The sequence below is a fragment of the Mandrillus leucophaeus genome, unplaced genomic scaffold (assembly GCF_000951045.1).
Source record: "Mandrillus leucophaeus isolate KB7577 unplaced genomic scaffold, Mleu.le_1.0 Scaffold64, whole genome shotgun sequence".
Taxonomy (NCBI): domain Eukaryota; kingdom Metazoa; phylum Chordata; class Mammalia; order Primates; family Cercopithecidae; genus Mandrillus; species Mandrillus leucophaeus.
Genome location: NW_012106919.1, coordinates 5,294,832 through 5,310,476, shown reverse-complemented (window position 1 = coordinate 5,310,476; position 15,645 = coordinate 5,294,832). Strand labels below are relative to the sequence as shown.

At 39.0% G+C, this 15,645-nt stretch overlaps 1 long non-coding RNA gene across 1 annotated transcript in view; it reads left to right on the top strand.

Annotated features, from left to right (window-relative positions):
• The window catches only part of LOC105554371, a 56,088-nt gene extending 47,327 nt beyond the window's left edge, over positions 1-8,761 (top strand). The window contains exons 3-5 of the long non-coding RNA XR_001008314.1: positions 6,308-6,505; positions 7,165-7,246; positions 8,722-8,761. This is a non-coding gene — a long non-coding RNA (uncharacterized LOC105554371). The remainder of the gene's footprint in view (positions 1-6,307; positions 6,506-7,164; positions 7,247-8,721) is intronic.
• Positions 8,762-15,645: the final 6,884 nt, after the last annotated feature.

Genomic DNA, 15,645 nt, shown 5'->3' with positions numbered 1-15,645 from the left:
CAAACACTTACCATTGTGTTACAATCGCCTACAGTAGTCAGTGCTGTAACATACTGTACAGGTTTGTAGCCCAGGAGGAATGAGCTAAACTGTATAGCCTAGGTGTGTAGTAGGCTGTGCCATTTAGGTTTGTATAAGCACACTGTATGATGTCACACAATGACAAAATCACCTAATGATGCATTTCACAAAACATATTCACGTCATTAAGCAACATATGGCTATACTGGGACAAAAGTGATTTGGCCCAATAAAATGGCTGCTTAGAGATTGTAACTGCCCTCACAGTTGTTCCTGCCTGTTGCACAGACAGAGCCAATTTACTAAGACAGCATTATTACAATAGAGAAATAGTTTAATAAATGCAAAGCTGGCTAAACAGAAAATCAGAGTTTTATTACTTAAATCGGCCTCCTAAAACATTTGAAGACTAGGGTTTTTTAAGGGTAATCTGGTGGGCAGGGGGCTAGGGAGCGGAGGAATGCTTTGGTTGGGTGGGGGCTGAAATCATAGAGGGGTCGAAGCAGGTTCTTCTTGCTGTCTTCAGTTTCTGGGTGGGATCGCAGAACTAGTTGGGCCAGTTTACCAGTCTGGGTGGTGCCAGTTTGTTCATCAAAATGCAGGGTCTGAAAAATATCTCAAACACCAATCTTAGGTTTTACAATAGTGATGTTATTTGTTGGAGCAGTTGTGGAGTATATTAGTCTGTTCTTGCATTGCTCTAAAGAAATACCTGAGACTGGGTAATTTATAAAGAAAAGAGATTTAATTGGCTCATGGTTCTGCAGGCTGTACAGGAAGCGTTATGGTTTCTGCTCTTGGGGAGGCCTCAGAAAGCTCACAATCATGGTTGAAGGGCAAAAGGGGACCAGGCATCTAATATGGCAGAAGCAGGAGCAAGAGAGTGCAGGTATGAGTAGGGGCAGGTAACACACACTTTTAAACAACCACATCTCACGAGCCTCACCGTCGTAAGAACAGCACCAAGGAGATCGTGCTAAATCATTCATGAGAAATCCACCCCCATGATCCAATCACCTTCCACCAAGCTTCACCTCCAACACTGGGGATTACAATTTGACAGGAGATTTGGGTGGAAACACAGATACAAAGCATATCAGGAAATTTAGAATTTTGTGGCTTCTGGCTGCATGACTCCTGAGCCATAATTTCTAATCTCGTGGCTAATTTGTTAGTTTTACAAAGGTGGTCTGGTTCCCAGGCAAAAAGGGGGTTTGTTTTGGGAAGGGACAATTACCATCTTTGTTTCAAAGTTAAACTATAAACGAAATTCCTTTTATGGTTAGCCTGGCCTACGCCCTGGAATGAACAAGGACAGCATGGATGTTAAAAACAAGATGGAGTAGGTTGAGACAGATTTCTTTTGCTGTCATAATTTTCCTATGTCACAGTTTTCTCACCGTTATAATTTGTGCAAAGGTAGTTCCAAGATGGTTCTAGGACCTTGAGGAGTCCTAAGTATCACAGATGGAAAAATCGGTATGTTAAGAAAAGTACAGTCATAATCACTAACCCTTATTTTAGTTAAAATACAAGCTTATACATAGAAACAAGGCTGCAGTCTAGAAGAAAGTCCGCAAATAGGCAGTGCAGTTTTAATTAGTTGAGTATGGAGACTAATTAATATGCAAATGAGGAGCTTACCAATATTAATCATCTGTTTTACTAGGCAGCTTTTACTAAAGAGTTTCTAACGAGTTTGCAAATTAAGTTTCTTTGACATTAAAAATCAGCTAAACGCCTGTCTGAGAATAATCTCTTCTAACTCAAGGGCGGGAAGGGAGAATTTTTTTCTGGATGAAAAACAGCAGTGTTTAAAACCAATTCCCATGTTGGCAAGCACTGTGCAAGAGTTCTGTATCAACCCTTTCCAGGCTCTAATTGAAACCATTTCAGCAAGAGAGACACCAGAAAACAGTTGGAACAGAGACAAATATGAGTCATGGTGATTTAAAGATACATGACCTAGAAAGTTGCGTCAAAAAACTTGCTTAAGTTGGTGACTGGCATTGTTGAAACACAAAAGAGGTTAGACATATTTGCCTAAACTCCCTTTTATGGCCTTTAACATACCCCTATGGTTCTCTTTACTTGGAAATATTGAAGATTGGGTTGAATGCTGACTTATCAGGGGTGATCTGAGTATGAGGATAGATTACAAAGTGGTCACTTTCATTTTGGGATTCATTTTCATTCAAGTTTGTGAAAAAGTATATGGGCTTCAGTTCAATTATGTTCATCCTATGTTCATCCTATTTTCGATGTCAATTGATTCCGTTATCATGCCACTTGGCTATTAATACAAAATTATACACTACAAATTAATACAATATTTTTATGTTTCCTACTTCCAGGCAGAATGTCAGCAAAGAAATTCTTTTGAAAGACAATAGATTGGATGCAACTCTTCTCTGATCCTTTGCTCCAGTAAATGAAATTCACAGTTGCCCTTAAAAATATTTTCTCTTTCATCATATCCCTATGGAGATTCAAAGGAAACTTTGAAATGATACCTTGTCAATGAGCTCACAATCTATGTTTCTTCTCACATTTTGCACCTCTCCCCCCACCCCCCACTCTTCTATACCTATCAGCCAAAACTTACCATAATTAGGCTAGACAAATTTGTTACCAGGGATCTCCTTTATGCATTCATTCATTCATTTTTTCAATGAATATTGATAAGGTTGAACCAAGGTACGGAGCACCTCCTGCTGTATAAGGTACTTTGGGATGCAAATATGTATAATTAGAAGTTTCAAGGGATTTACAGTCTACCAAGAAAATAAAGCATGTGCCCAATAAGGCCGCTTTGAAGAATTATGTGATAAAAGCAATGAGAGTTGTAGATCTCATGTGCTTGCTGCAAATGACTTTGAGCAATCTTGTGAAAACATTCTGCCTCAATCTCTTTCTTAATATAGCAGAGTCCTAGTACATCGGAGAACAGAATATGATTGGTGATTTATTACTTTTCAGTTTTTACAAGTTTAAAGTGGCTAATATGACAAATACCGAAGAACGGTCCCACCTTTCCCAGAGTAGGGAGAGACCTTACTTTAGTCTGTGGATGTTTACTTGCTGATTGTCAATGAGAATGACCCAATGACATTCACTTGAAGTGTTCAGCGGGGAGCTCTGGACTATATTTTTCAGTTCTGTTATGATTCTTGCTTGTCTGTAGCCTTATTTCTTTTGGTCAATACCTGTGCTAAATGTTCTGGTTGGTGGAAAATACTGTTAAGTTCAGATTCATTAAAATTCATGGCAAAAATGAAAGAAAGTCCTTAATCAAAGGCACAAGATAGATTTTGCAAAGAAATTACGGCCAGAGAATTAATCCAAAATGTGCTTTGGTTTGGGCTTCTGTACAAGCACGTCTTGGCAGCAGGTCTGGACTCGAGGTTGTGGGAGCTGCAGGAGTGGAAAATGGAAATGGCTCATCTGCACCTGCCCTTTCTCCAGAGATTTGTCTCATCATCCTCTCCCATGACACACAGGGCCAGTCCACACTCAGAGAGAAGTCTGCAGACCGTCCTTCCTTGATGCCCAAGCCCCAGCAGGATGGTGCTCCAAGTCACTGTCACTAAATTGCATATGGTGTTTTACAAACAACTATATGATTGGATATAGAATGTATTTCTGTGGTATGTGTGAATTCCAATTGTTTGCTCTAGAACAGCACTGTTCAATAGAACATTCTGCAGTGACAAAAATATTCTGTAAATCTCCATGGTCCAATACAATAGCCACTAACCACATGGCTATTGAGGATTTAAAATATGGAACTGGATTTTTAATTTTATTTAATTTTGATTACATAATTTTAATTTAAATAGCCACATATGTCTAGTAGCTTACCATAATGGACAGTGCAGTCCTAGAAAATAACTTCATCCATTTTGATTTTATAAATGGAAATGGAAAATAACCACCCTATGATAATGACACAGTTCTGACTTAGGTGCATGAATTAATTCTCTTAATTTTGACATAAATATAATGAATGAAATTTCAACCCTTCTGCTATTGATGAAAAAGTAAGGCTTTAACTTCAGTTGTCTAGATTGAATATATAACTGACCAACTGCTCACTTTGATTTTTTTTCCATTTATTATACATCTTGCATCCCACACCTAGCCATAGATAGGTAAGATTAAATTAGTCTTCTACCTTAGGAACACATAATAGGACCTTCTAATAAAGACACAAAATTACAAAAACATAAATAAAATAAATGCAAATAATATTAATAAATTCTGTAGATAATTCAAAATGCTGTTTGAATGAGACTTCTGAACAACTTGGTGGCATGGCTACACTGGAGCTAAATTTGCTATTATTTGAAAATTCTGAAATCAAGTACTATAAATGATGTGTTCTAATAAGAAATAATCACCTCTTGAGAGTATGGTAACGTGTATGAGACTAAGCACAACTAATACAAAACAGCATATAACCTGAATTTTATGTATAGCTCATTTCTGGGAGGAAGTGTTCCCAATGTTTGCACCAGAATTAGAAGCAACCAGAGACTCAATTGGTCTGATGCTAATAACTATGCAGGAGCTTTCCTAAGATGCTGAATGTGCACTTCTGAGCCCCCTTCTACTCACCAGTCTGTGTTGATGAGCCCAGATACATACAACTGACCAGAATTTCATCACTTTTAAACATGCACTATTGAGTTGATGCCACATCCATGAATATGATTGATTTAGACAAGACTGAAAAATATAGCATTTTAGATAACCAGGGGGTTCAGCCGAATTCTAAGGAGAGGTTTGAGAGCACCTGCTCCTCTAGTTGCATTAATACGGCTCCTGGAGGCCAGGCATGGTGGCTCACACCTGTAATCCTAGCACTTTGGGAGGCCAAGGCGGGCGGATCACGAGGTCAAGAGACCAAGACTATCCTGGCCAACATGGTGAAACCTCGTCTCTACTAAAAATACAAAAATTAGCTGGGCATAGTGGTGTGTGCCTGTAGTCCCAGCTACTCAGAAGGCTGAGGCAGGAGAATCGCTTGAACCTGGGAGGCGGAGGTTGCAGTGAGCCGAGATTGCGCCACTGCACTCCAGCCTGGGCAACAGAGTGAGACTCCATCTCAAAAAAAAAAAAGACTCCTGGAAAAATCGACCCACTTGTTTATACAGCCTGTCTTACTTCACAGGATTCTTGTGAGAATTAAATGAGATCCTGGGAGGGTTAGATGACTACAGTAGAAAGAGCAGTCAGATGATAAAAAATATCTGAATTTTAATCCTGAGACTTTACTTAATGTCTTTGAGTTTTAGCTTTCTTATCTGCAGGATGAGGGTAGGAATGTCAGCTCCATATATCTCACAGAGTTTCTGCAGGGATCACATGAGACACTCTGCACGCTTTTTTTTTTTTTTTTTTTTTTTAATTCTGAGTTTGTTATAGGCACAGAGATTTCTGATTTCTGGTCACTGTTTTTTAGATTCATTTACTTTTATCTAGTCCCTTAGTCACCAGTTGCACATATCTACAAAATGATTGGCTGGGATTAGTGGCGTGGTCTATGAAAGTGAAATTGAGTGAAACAAGAAAAACCATAAAAGGTCCCAAATCCATGGCCTTGACTTCATTAAGCAGGCGCAATATTCATCTGTGCGATCCATCTTCAGTGAAATGTAGCCTCCTGACCTTTTGCCAGCTTAGCCCTGCTGTCAGCAGCTGGGGGCCCTGCCACAGGGCTGGGGAGGGAGCCCCGGGTTGCCCACATTGCAGATCATCTCAGGAATATTCAAGAGGGACTGTAAAATAAACCCCCAGTCTTGTAATTTTATTCCAAAAAGCAAAAAATCTCCCAGATAATGAGCATTTTGCTCTAATAAGAACTGTAGGATTGATTAGGTTCAAACTGTTAACAGACATCCTTATGGTTAATGAAGCAGCATTGAAAATGCCTCTGGATTTTTTGGAAACTTAAATCATACAAAAGGAAGCAAAGAACTGGAGGTAGGGTGGATTAAACTGTCTGTTAGTTAATATACTCAAAATAATGGACACAAAATGTTCTTTGAAAAGTTCATATGTATCAAGAGTTATTTCCCCAATGGGCAAGCAATAAACTTTGATGATTATTGTTGGAACATTCTTTGGATAACATATTTTTCTGTGAATCTTGAGTGGGGGACGGAAGCTTCTGCCATTTTAATTCCTTTGTTAATGTCTTTATGAATGCAATTAACACTTCATTCACGCTTCTTTGTTTCTGGATCCCATTAGGATGTGGTTTATGCCAGTTTCTCTCTCCCAGGAGACAGCCCGCATCACACAACATTTCACTCAGCTGTGTCGCTGAGCACTGACAAACTCAATTTACAAAAGGCAAGAGTGAGTTGACACCATGCTGTGGCAGTTGTCCTGATGGGAGGAAACGACTCATTTCCTTCCAAGGTAGAACCCACCTTCTCTGAGAAGCAAGCTTGTGCATAAGAGTGTTGAAGACAAGGAGGTAAGGAAAGCCTCTTGGCTGACACAAAGTAAAATCCCTGCAGTTGAAGAAATGCTAAGAATCAAATTTGGTTCCTGGTCTTCAAAGAAAAAACAGCTATCGCTGGCCCTGTAGGCACAACAGGCTGCTGTTATCTTTATCAAACATTTAGTAAGAGCTAACTAGGTACAAAGTAAGGGAGAAGCCCAGAAGCAGAGGAAATGGTCTCTCCCTTCTGGAGCTTACAGAGTAAACAAGAGGCAAGAGATAAACATGACAAATACATAAGCCGGGGCGAAAGGCAGCACAGCTAAGTCCTGAATGAGAGGCACAGACCAAAAGAACACTAGGAGTTCAGAAGTCTGTGATGGGGAATCTGGGGAAAGCTTTTCTGGGGAGGTGAGACTTAAATAAAAGCAGTTCCCCTGGCCATTCAATGATTGCACTCACCAGGAAAGAGGGAGAGAATAGGAGGAACTGCAGAGAGGGAAGGAGAGGCAGGCATTAGCTAGATGCAAAGGTGCAAAATGAGTAAGAGGGTTTTTGTTCTTGATACATTATTTTCCCTTTATATTAAAGTCTCTCCTCCAATTGACGGGATCATTTCTATTTCAAATATCAGTGTGCTATTTGCTTAACAGCCAAAGGCACTGCAAATGAATATATCTGAATCTTACTAGGAACTGTACAGAAGAAGATGCAGGAGGTCCAAAGAGAAGTCAGAGACAAAAGAAGGAAGGAAGGAAGCAAGCACTGCTCATGGTTTGACATTACATTTTTCCTTTAAATGAAAAAAAAAAAAAATCACCTATAGATAGGCCTTGTACCTGTGCTATAATTTTAAGTTTGGTTTTCTCTGACAAAGACAAAAAAAGAGGAGAATTTCTAATAAGTGTTAAGAAGCATGCCATATTTCCAGAAAAGGAAGTAAAGCAGCTTATAGTCCAAGTCATCTGTGCCTAATGTTAAAGGTGTTTTAATAAGCAAAGGGTAGTATTCCTTATGCAGTTTTAACATGATTTAATGGTATGATAATTGGTTATTTTCTTGTTTCTGAGTTACTCCAGAAATCTAGCCCTTTTCCCATTAGCTATATATCCTTATTACCAAGATCTTTCTCATGTCTCTTTCAACCAGATCTGGGCTGTCAACGCCATCATATTCTATTAGAATAAGGCCTGGATGTATTTCTGCCAGATTGGCCAGCCCCTAGGCATTAAAGCATTACAGACCACAGTCATGCCTGAGCACTTTTTGCTTTAACAATAAGGGTCATTTTTTTTTACATTTTATCATATGAAACTGCTCTTTGTGGGAAAAATGGCTTCCCATATTACAAATAATGCTTGGCCAAAGAACAACTAACATTAACATTAACACTGATTCTAATCAAAAGTTAAAGTGTTGGTAATTTTATGAGGGTTGTTTCTTTCCCTAAAGCAAATAGCTGTCAATTGTCAGTTTTAAAACTACCATGATTTATTGGAAGAATAACAGCTCAGTAGAATTACTGAATTAATTCCCAAACATTTAAAGAGGAAAGAAAAAAAATGATAAAATGGATGGTCTGTATGGAGCAGGGAGGGGAAGGGATGGTTCTGAGGCTAAAAAAACAAAAAACAAAAACCCTTTACTTCTGTCCTTGTGCATTTTTTTAAATAGAAAAAAGCCACTCTGCATTCCCTGGCCTCAAGCCACTAGGTCACTATGTAAAACATAAACAGGGTCTGTGTTTTGCTGCATTTGAGAAAGATGTAAAGGTGTAAATATGATGGAAGAGGTTTTGTTTCCTTTCCCCTCTCAGGAATGGTCTGACAGCCCCAGGCTCGAGAATGTGTCTCTCCCAAGTACTCTGTCACCCTGGTAACCATGGAGACCATGACGATCGATTAGATGCCATCTGATCTCAACCTCATAAAAAAAAAGGCAGCAGATGGCAACCAGGCCACTAGACCTGTCTCAAGAGAGACGAAGAGGAAGAGTGAGAAAGGGAAGGAAGGAGGGAGAAAGGGGAGGAGGTGGGGGTGGGTTGGCTCAGGGAGAAGAGAGCCCAGAAGCAGCTCTGGAAATGAAAATTTTAGAAAAGAATGAAAATAGAAAACAAGGAAAGCAATAGAAAAAAAAGAAACTAAAATCCACTGTGCGATAGACCCCCATAGTGAGTTGATAATTCCATGAGGAAGATAATTCTATAGAGAAAGCGAATCCGCTATCTCCTAACTTTCCACTTTATACAGAATGGTGTGGAACCTGGGCCCCAAGGCTTCTCTGAGGGATACACACAAAGTTGGCTGTCAGAATCAGTTGGACTTTGATGCATCCAAAAGAGAATGCTGAGACCTGGTTCTCAGAATGAATGTCCCTAATCAGATGAGACCTTTCAGGGGACTGGATGCGTCAATACTGGTATGTTTGTCAGCCCATCCCCAGCAGTGTTCTAATATTCCTTAAAGGAAGAAGCGATAACCAGGTCAGTAGATACCTAAGGTGAAAAGAAGACAAGAGCAGTTAAGTCAATTCTGGTAGCCTAGGAGTTTTAGCCAGTGTCCCAGAGTAATGTAATGGCTAATATTTATGAAGTGTTTATGGTATGTCAGACACTGCTAAGCACTACATACAGAATATTAATTTAATCCAGATAACAATACCATAAGATAGGTGCAATAATGATTCCCATTTTACAGAGAGGACCTGAGGCTTAGAGAGGTTAACTACCTTCATCAAGGACATACCTAGAATGCAATATGTAAATGTACAGAACAGCTTACTTATATAGAGAGTTGACTTGCTCACTCTTGTGCTTTCTTTTTCAATCCCCTCCCCCACCTTTTTTTTGAGACAGAGTTTCACTCTGTCACCCAGGATGGAGTGCAGTGGTGCAAATTCAGCTCACTGCAATCTTCGCCTCCTGGGTTCAGGTGATTCTTCTGCTTTAGCCTCTGGAGTAGCTGAGATTACAGGTGTGTGCCACCACATCTGGCTAATGTTTGTATTTTTAGTAGAGACAGGGTTTCACTATGTTGCCCAGGCTGGTCTCCAGCTCCCAGCCTCAGGTGATCCACCCACCTTGGCCTCCCAAAGTGCTGAGATTACAGGTGTGAGCCATTGCTCCTGGCCTTCTCCTCCTTTTTATTTATTTATTTTCATTTTTTATTTTTTGAGATGGGGTCTTGCTATATCAGTCAGGCTGGTCTCAAACTCCTGGGCTCAAGTGATCCTCCTGCCTCAACCTCCCTAGTAGCTGGGACTGTAGGCATGCACTACCACACCTAGCATTTTTCCCTTTTACATTTTATTTCAGATTTTTGCAGATTACAAAATAGGACATGTCCAATATAGAAAACTGCTTAAAACAAGAGAAAGAAAGGGAAAATTATCTACAATCCCATTAGTCAGAGATACGTGTGATAAGCATGTGGATTATGTAATATACATATATATAGAGAGAGAGGGAGGGAGGCAGACATGTATATTTTAAGCAAATATAGTATTAAATCTTAAATACTGTTTCATTAACATATTTTTTGGAACATTATATTATGAAAAACTTTCCATAGTTTTGACTCTTCTATTTTATCTGATTTAATGATTACAGCATTCTACTATCTGATGTATCATAATTTTATTTAACTACTTCTTTATTATTGGATTTTATTTCCAGATTTTTTCTACTATAAATAATGCTATGGTGATCATTGTTGCATATAAACCTTTTTTGTACTACTCTGACTTTTTTCTTTAGAATGAAAACATATTGGCTAAGTCAAAGTGTATGTTTTCTCAAAACTTCTAAATTGAGGTATAGCATATATACAACAAGGTGAATAAATCTTAAGTGTACTGCGAGTTGAATTCTACATGTGTATAGACAACGGTTATAACCACCACCCAGATCAATGGATTAAACATTTGCAGTGCTCCAGAATGCTCTTCATGCCTCTTCCCAGTCAGTAGCTATCCCCTGTCCTTGAACTTCATATAAATGGAATCATAGGGTGTGTATTCTTTGGTTTCTGGCTTCCTTCACTCAACATAACGTCTGCGAGATTCATCCATGCTGTAGAGGATAGCAGTAATCCATCTTTTTATTGCTGCATAGTATCCTTTAAAAAAAATAATGCAATTTATTGATTTATTTTTTTCTGATAGACACTTAGGCTATTCTGAATAAAGTTGTTGTGTATATTCTTATATATGTCTTTTGGAAGACATTTTTATACTTCAAAAAATATAAACTAGAAGAGGCATAACTAAATCATAGAGTCAGGCAAACTTTTAGCTTTAAATGCAGGGTAAACATTTTTAAAGTTTCATTTTGTTTTTAGAAAGGGGGCCTACTTTCAAATTGCTCTCCAAAACATCTGTACCAATTTGAACTCCAACTATCCAATGTCAAGAGTGTACCCTTCCCCTTCCCTCCTCACCACCAGCTAGTGGGCATTTTCATTCTTCTTAATCTTTGCCAGTGTGAGAAACAAAATGGTATCTGATTGTTTATATTGTGTTTGATGACCAAGAAGATGTTAAAAAATTCTTGCTATGTTACCAGATATTCTTGTTTCTTCTTTTGTAAATTGCCCATATACATCATTGCCCTATTTGTTATTAGCTTTAGGATAAGGCAAAAAGCTGAAATATAATCCATATAGTATGTACAGACCATTGGCATTGTAAGAAAAATTCATTGGTATTTATAACCAAAAAATATTTACATTCTTTCCATAAGTTGACATCCTGCTCTATATATTTCAGAACGAAGCTAACATTTACAGAACACCAATTACTGAGCACATTTACTCTTTAAAACAGCCCTATTTATTTAATTCTTATATCTTCATTTCACTTCAGAGGTAGCATTTAATTTTCATGAAAATTCTGAAGTTATTTAATATTCTGCCTATTTTTACAAGTGCAGAAATCAAGGCTCCACGGGGCTCAGGGTCACAAATGATTTAAGTGGTGGGACTGGGATTTAAACCCAAGACACCCCAAGTCAAAAGTAAATTATTTTTCTCTTTTCTCTAGATGCCATTGCCTAGGTCAGTGCTCTGGCCTATCATCTGAATGTCTGTATCCTCCTAAAATTTATATGTTGAAATCCTCACTCCCATATGTGATGCTGTTAGAAACTGGGGGCCCTTGGGAGGTGATTGGGTCGTGAAGGCAGGCCCTCGTGAATGATCAGCGTCCTTATGAGAGCTGCCCCCAAAAGCTCCCTCACCTCTTCCGCTATGTGAGGACACAGCAAGAAGGCACCATTTATGAACAAGGAAGTTGCCTTTACCAGACACCAAATCTGCTAGCACTTTGATCTTGGACTTCCCAGACTCCAGAAATGTGAGGAGTAACATTGCTATTACCTGTAAGTCACCCAGTTGTGGTATTTTGTTACGGCTGCCTGAACAGACTAAAATAAGCAGTGATTCTCTCTTTTTTTTCCCCCCACATTTCAAACCTAAGAGGGCATCTGAATTCTAGAACCCTATCCTTAACTCCCTTCCCTTCCGTTCTCAACACACATCTACCATTCCACTTCCAAAATCCAAAGAGTATCAGGATCTCTGGGCTATCAAGAAGATTGAGAATATGACAAAATCCATGTTAGCTCATTTATTTTAGAAACTTTTCTTTGTATGTGGTGTGTTTTAAAATCTGAGTAATGGTTTAATAAATCCAGAATTGGAATAAGTAGAAGCGGAAGCAAATCTAGGATGTTTTCCTCTTAATAAGTTACTCCTTTGGGGTCTGAAGCTTATATAATTTTAGAAGCTTTTTAAAGTAAGAAGAAGACAAGAATATTTATTCAAAATTAGGTTTGAGTGAGTGTTGATTTAAAGTGAGAAAAGAAATTGCTATCAATTACACATTTTAAAAATATTTAACTGCCACAAGAATCACAAAATTAAAATATATATATATATTTTTGGTACTTAATTGCCCTGACACCCCTATAGAATTATGCCTTCATTTTTTTGGCTCTATATTCTTGGGTCACGACTTCATATAACAAAGATTTTTGTAGTATTTTCTATCAAGAGGGTACATATAAAGATAGATTAGTCTTTCCAGTAGCATGGTTGATGAAACTTGTTTTTCATTAAGAATTTGGAAAAGTTTCTGTGAGCTTCATAATTCATTATTTGTACTATCACATAAATGCTTGGAATTATAGTCAGTTTTAGGGGATTTCCATCAAATTTTTATCATATGTGAACTCTAAGATTTCAGAGTATTTCTAATTTGTTTTCTTTGTTGTTACTGTTCAATGACTAATCTTTTTTTCTCTTTGAATTTAATGAATTTACATCAAAAAATTAGGTAGTCATTTTGCATTTAAGGAATAAAAATCTTTAAAAAAAATACAAAGAATGAAAGGATTTTAGCCAAGTTTACACTTCTTTTTGCTATAATTTTTAACAACAATTCATCTCATCATAACTTAATGCAATGTGCAAGTGCAGCACCCATTACAATCATTTAACTAAATTTAAGGAAGTACGTTGTTAACAGTGGCCCTCAGAGGAAACAGATTTATCTTCTTTTAAAAACTCTATGGTATATAAACATTACATAATAATGCTATTCAACCACCTCTTGCCTCAAGAATCATTACCCGGCCAGGCCCAGTGGCTCACGCCTGTAATCCCAGCACTTTGGGAGGCTGAGGCGGGCAGATCACGAGGTCAGCAGTTCGAGACCAGCCTGACCAATATGGTGAAACCCCGTCTCTACTAAAAATACAAAAATTAGCCAGATGTGGTTGCGGATGCCTGTAATCCCAGCTACTGGGGAGGCTGAGGCAGGAAAATCACTTGAACCTGGGAGGTGGAGGTTGCAGTGAGCCAAGATCCAGCCTGGGCAACAGAGCAAGACTCCAGTCTCAAAAAAGAACAAAACAAAACAATAAAACACAAATACTTTAATGGTTTTAAAGCAAAAGCTGTTAGACTCTAGATAGCTAAAACTATACTCATGAGTTCAAACTTACAGAAAAGTATCTCTTAATAAAATATCTTTTGATATAGGTAGGGTTTTTTTTTTTTTTTTTTGAGAGGGAGTCTGGCTCTGTTGCCCAGGCTGGAGTGCAGTGGCACTATCTCGGCTCACTGCAAGCTCCACCTCCCGGGTTCATGCCATTCTCCTGCCTCAGCTTCCCAAGTAGCTGGACTACAGGCACCTGCCACTATGCCCGGCTAATTCTTTGTATTTTTTAGTAGGTACAGGTTTCACCGTGTTAGCCAGGGTGGTCTCGATCTCTTGACCTCGTGATCCCCCCGCCTCGGCCTCCCAAAGTGCGGGATTACAGGCATTAGCCAGTGCGCCCGGCCTTTTTTTTTTTTTTTTGAGACAGTCTCACTCTGTCACCCAGGCTGGAGTGCAGTGATGTGATCTCGGCTCCACCTCCAGGTTAACACCCATTCTCCTGCCTCAGCCTCCCAAGTAGCTGGGACTACAGGCGCCCATCACCATGCCCGGTTAATTTTTTTTGTATTTTTAGTAGAGACAGGGTTTCACCATGTTAGCCAGGATGGTCTGGAGCTCCTGACCTCGTGATCCACCCGCCTTGGCCTTCCAAAATGCTAGGATTACAGGTGTGAGGCACCGCGCCCGGCAAGTAGTTCTTTTAAGTAGTTCTTAATATCCTCCCTCCCCATGCCCCTATCCTAAATCTTATATTGTTCTTACAAAACTTTCATCAAGAGTAAAAATACATCCAGGCAGATGTATATGTCATACAATAGCAAGAACAGTAAAACCCAACTAATGACTTTGGGTTTTAAAAATAGAAGACAATTAAAATGTACTCAAAGGTACATTAAGAAAAGCTTTCATGGGGGTAATATTGAAACAGTCACAAAGGTTAAGAAAATAGTGATATTGCCCAGGCGCGGTGGCTCACTCCTGTAATCCCAGCACTCTGGGAGACCGAGGTGGGAGGATCACCTGAGGTTGGGAGTTTGATACCAGCCTGACCAACGTGGAGAAACCCCATCTTTACTAAAAATACAAAATTAGCCGGGCGTGGTGGCACATGACTGTAATCCCAGCTACTAGGGAGGCTGAGGCAGGAGAATCGCTTGAACCTGGGAGGCGGAGGTTGTGGTGAGCCGAGATCGCATCATTGCACTCCACCCTGGGTAACAAGAATGAAATCCATCTCAAAAAGAAGAAAGAAAATAGCGATATCAAAGTACAAATGGCTACAATGTTAAAATAGACAAAAACTACTATGCAAGAGCTTCTTTTAAAATGAAAAATAAAGAACACAACACATGAGTCAGGGTGGTTTTCCTGTTCTACTCATGAATTTTAGTCTTTATAAGGTTGCTTAGGTTGACATCTAGAAGGGTTTCTTATCAGATCTGATGGTCTCATTCTAACTTCGTAGGGTGAGTCTTCCCCAGGGAACTTCTGATCTTGGTTATTGTACAATTTCAAAGTAGTGCAATATCGTCATGATGTGCTGGGGCATGAAGATGTATCCTGAGTACCAATGGAAGCCAGCGTGGAATTGAACACCGTCCACTCCCCAGGCTGCTGCACGTAGAGCATTGTGACCAGCAGGTATTGATAGTAGAACCAGGACATCTACTTCCAGGCTCACACCAGCACCATCCCTGCCAGGCGCCTCCTGCCATGAGGTGGCATTTCAGTCTGTCAATGACTAATCTTAAATATGCTTTGAATTGATGGCACTCACTATTAACTAATTTGTGGTCAACGTCCTCTTTCTAATGGTGTATTATGGTTTTTATATTATCTTGGTCAATATAAACATTCCTGTCTAATTATAAATTTAAATATTTTAAAAATATATTCATATAACGCATTCTTTTTATTGATTAGATCATTAAATAATATAAAAGTCTATTATTTCTATTAGCAATTTATCTCTTCCTTTTAATGATTTACTAATTTTGAATGATCCTTTTTTTTTTTGGAGACGGAGTCTTACTCTGTCACCTAGGCTGGAGTGCAATGGCATGATCTCGGCTCACTGCAACCTCTGCCTTCCAGGTTCAAGCGATTCTCCTGCCTCGGCCTCCTGTGTAGCTGGGATTACAGGTGTGTGGCACCATACCCAGCTAATTTTTGTATTTTTAGTAGAGAGGAGATTTCACCATATTGGTTAGGCTGATCTCGAACTCCTGACCTCGTGA